Raw genomic sequence first — 4,383 nt, 5'->3', positions numbered from 1 at the left:
TAAGTGGTCAAGATGCTGTGGCCGCTGAGATCGTGCTCCGCTGCCCAGCCAGGGGGTCCAACAGTCGGTTTTGGTCTCTCAAGGGCCGGCCCACCGGGAAATGGCACAGTTTCCCACCGGGCAAATTTGCCCCAGCTGTCTCCCACTACTCAAGCTCTGAGGACTGCAAACTGTCTGGGTGTTGGCAGTACACCTCAATCTCTATTTCTCTAAGCAAAGTTCAGGTCCCTCCATACATACAGCAGCTGGGTGCTTCTCACAGCTCTGCACATGTTACATCTGCCCCACCTGCAGTGCACATGGTTTTTCCCATTTTCTAAAACAAATTTGTACTGCAATCAGATCTGAATAAGGGCCTATGGATGAAAAGAAATAGGATGAGAGATTCAGAAAGTGAGACATTTGGTAAGAAATCTCCAGGTTTTTTTTAAAGCAGCAATCATTTACACTGCAAAATCAAACTGGTTTTGCAGTGTAAATGATTGTAGCTTTAAAGAAATGGAGATTTTTTACAAAATTTCTCACTTTTTGAATCTCTCATCCTATAAAATTTCTCCATATTGCTGGCTGCACAGGGTCTCAGCACCTTCTGCTATCCTAACTCACAGCATGGCACCTTGCACCAGTCTCACTCACAGCATGGCACCTTGCACCAGTCTCACTCACAGCATGGCACCTTGTACCAGTCTCACTCACAGCATGGCACCTTGTACCAGTCTCACTCACAGCACGCACCTTGCAGCATGCACCAGTGTCACTCACAGCATGGCACCTTGTACCAGTCTCACTCACAGCATGGCACCTTGTACCAGTCTCACTCACAGCATGCACCTTGCAGCATGCACCAGTGTCACTCACAGCATGGCACCTTGCACCAGTCTCACTCACAGCATGGCACCTTGCACCAGTCTCACTTACAGCATGGCACCATGCACCAGTTTCACTCACAGCATGGCACCTTGCAGCATGCACCAGTCTCACTCAAATCATGGTATCTTGCAGCATGCACCAGTGTCACTCACAGCATGGCTTCTTGCAGCATGCACCAGTTTCAGTCACAGCACAGCACCTTGCAGAATGCATAAGTTATACTCACAGCATGGCAACTTGCAGCATGCACTAGTCTCACAGCACGTAACAGTGGGCACCAGTCTTACTAACAGCACAGCACCTTGTAGCATGCACCAGTGTCACCCCCAGCACCTTTCAGCATGCACCAGTGTCACTCACAGCACGGAACCTCGCACCATGCACCAGTCTCACTCACAGCACAGCACCTTGCAGCATGCACCAGTCTCACGCATGGCACTTGCAGCATGCACCAGTGTCACTCACATCATGGCACCTTGCAGCATGCACCAGTGTCAATCACAGCACGGCACCTTGCAACATGCACCAGTGTCACTCACAGCATGCACCAGTGTCACTCACAGGATGGCACATTGCAGCATGTACCAGTGTCACTCACAGCACCTTGCAGCACGCACCATTCTCTCACTCTGCAGCCCATGTGTCTCTGCAGCTCTCCTCTCCCCATTTTCTGTGTCACTTCCCTACACAGTTAACTCTTGAAGTCCCTGAGCAGTCTCAAACTAGTGTAATACCATACCTCCCAACAGTCACGATTTTATCGGGACAGTCCCGATGTCCCACCCGCGGGCGGCAGTGTCCCGCGGTGTGGGGGGGCTGTTGGGAGTCCCCCCTGTCAGCTGCTAAGCAGCGTGGAATAAACGCTGTGCGCATGCGCACAGCGTCTATTCCCGCAGCCAGGGGGCTGGGGGCATGGCTAGAGGCTCACAGAGCCTCTGGGTCATGCCCCCATAGCGGCAAAATGGGGGCGTGGCCTCACGGAAGAGCCGCGAGTATAGGCCACGCCCCAAAATAGGCCACGCCCCAAAATAGGCCACGCCCCCGAAAATTTCAACGTGCCTCCGGCGCGCAGGAACATCGTCCCGCCTACACAACTTCAAAAGTTGGGAGGTATGGTAATACCCTGCTAAGTAATATATTACGACTTCGGTGCTGAGCGCTTAAGAGGTCAAGAGAAGGTCACATGATCAGTGTCAGCTGGTTAGGTCAGTGACAGTTGGAGCCACCTGTCTCTTTGCTGTGGGCATTAGTTTGGGAGAAGCCCCAGCAATGAACAGTTAGCAAATCATACCAGTTGACTCTCTAGAACAGTGGTCGCCAACCCGTCGCTCGCGAGCTACCGGTAGCTCGCCTGAGCGAAACGGGTGGCTCGACCACTGCTGCCTGCCCGGTCCGCCCGCCCGCCCGCTGTTGCCGCTGGGTTGAGGCGCTATAGCCGCCGCTATAGCCGCCGCCTTGCCCCGCTACAGCTGCCGTCACCCCCGCTGTAGTCCTCCCTGTTACGGGGACCAGAGGAGACAGCAGGCGCTAGAAGTCATATTTGACCTCTAGCGTCTGACAGGGAGCACCGCGCTAAGCGCTCCCGGCACTTCCGGGTAACGCTGCAGCGCTGTGTTCCCAGTCATATGCTAGAAGTCAAATATGACTTCTAGCATGGTGTGGGGGCAGGGCCGGTGCCAGAGCGCCCCGCCGCCCGCCTGCCCGCCGCTCACCTGCTCCGGGGGGGACCGCACAATCCGCCGCGCACTGCTGCACACCGGGGGAGACTTTGCACGGCGCCCCGCATTCCCGTCCTTCAGCTTCAGCCGGAGGGCGCAGTCCACCGTCAGAGCCTTCTCCTCCAACAACCAGCACACCAAGTAAAGCCTGAGCCAGCACGTGCTGCGGGAGACCTAGGAGCTGCTCTGCCTGTTCCGTGCCCTGGGCCAGGGGGGGTGTGTACTTTGCCCCGGACAGGCAACTGGTGGTGGTGGTGGTGGCAGGGCCGTTGCTAGGTACGGCACTGCTCCATAACAGGGGGGGACTGGAGCCTCCCAATGCTCACCTGCTCCGGGAGGGGGGGTGTGATGCGACCGCTGAGTCGCCATTCCACGACAGGGGGAGAAGAGTTATTATGCCCATGTGAAGACGGGCATAGTGGAGGGGGCAAGCAGTGACCCCGTTGTCAATGAGCATTAACCCCTGGCAACAAAAATGAACCCCTGACAGCAAGCAGGTAATTTACATTTTTTTATTAGAAGCCTTACTGTGGGACATTGTGTGCAATATGTGTAATGGGCATCATTTGTGTGGCACATGTTTAATGAGCATCAAGGTGTGGGGCATATGTATAATGGTGCATCACGGTGTGGGGCATATGTATAATGGAGTATCATGGTGTGGCATATGTATAATGGAGCATCACGGTGTGGCATTTGTATAATGGAGCATCACGGTGCAGGGCATTTGTATAATGGAGCATCACGGTGCAGGGCATTTGTATAATGGAGCATCACGGTGCAGGGCATTTGTATAATGGAGCATCACGGTGCAGGGCATTTGTATAATGGAGCATCACGGTGCAGGGCATTTGTATAATGGAGCATCACGGTGCAGGGCATTTGTATAATGGAGCATCACGGTGCAGGGCATTTGTATAATGGAGCATCACGGTGCAGGGCATTTGTATAATGGAGCATCACGGTGCAGGGCATTTGTATAATGGAGCATCACGGTGCAGGGCATTTGTATAATGGAGCATCACGGTGCAGGGCATTTGTATAATGGAGCATCACGGTGCAGGGCATTTGTATAATGGAGCATCACGGTGCAGGGCATTTGTATAATGGAGCATCACGGTGCAGGGCATATTTATAATGGAGCATCACGGTGCGGGGCATATTTATAATGGAGCATCACGGTGCGGGGCATATTTATAATGGGTATCACGGACTGCACTATTGTGGTCATGTGTATCTGGCACTGCACTATTGAGGGCATATGTGTATCACACCCCCATTTTCCATGGCCGCACCCCATGTGGCTACAGCTCTTAGAGAGCTGACTATGCCCCCATAGCGGAAAAAATGGGGGATGTAGCCTCGCAGGAGTTCCACGGTAGTAGCTGAACCTTCTAATTTTTGGCGCGTGCCTTCGGCACGCGCAGATGACTCTTCTCCTCTGCCTCCAGTGTTGGGAGGTATGTTTTGGGGCATTACAGTGTGTGGCATAATGTGTCAGGGGCATTACAGTTTGTGGCATTATGTGTAAAGGGCATTTTTTGGGATATTATGCAGAGTTTTAAATTTTTTTTACTTTAGTAGCTCTTCGGGCGGTTTATTTTGTCGCGAGTAGCTCCCGACCCAAAAAAGGTTGGAGACCACTGCTCTAGAACATATGTACCCCCGCCAAGAGGGGGTTGCTACACTAGGGCAGCACTTACCCCCTAAATGACCCTCATGTGTGGATGCTATCACACATCACCTCCAAAATGGCTGGGATGTATCCCTGCCAGCATCTTCGATCTCACCGATT

At 53.2% G+C, this 4,383-nt stretch overlaps 1 protein-coding gene across 2 annotated transcripts in view; it reads left to right on the top strand.

Annotated features, from left to right (window-relative positions):
- Nucleotides 1–1,906: 1,906 nt before the first annotated feature.
- LOC146019737 (uncharacterized) overlaps nucleotides 1,907–4,383 on the top strand; it is a 130,894-nt gene continuing 128,417 nt past the window's right edge. Inside the window, exon 1 of one of the 2 annotated variants that reach the window (XM_083152251.1) lies at nucleotides 1,907–1,980. The gene's annotated coding sequence lies outside the window, so the exon portion shown is untranslated. Of the gene's footprint in view, nucleotides 1,981–2,401; nucleotides 3,086–4,383 lie in introns of those variants that run through there. The other variant, XM_083152250.1, reaches the window with a different exon arrangement.

Source organism: Crinia signifera, chromosome 7, assembly GCF_055691185.1.
Source record: "Crinia signifera chromosome 7, ASM5569118v1, whole genome shotgun sequence".
Lineage (NCBI taxonomy): Eukaryota > Metazoa > Chordata > Amphibia > Anura > Myobatrachidae > Crinia > Crinia signifera.
This window is presented reverse-complemented; position numbering and strand designations above follow the sequence as displayed.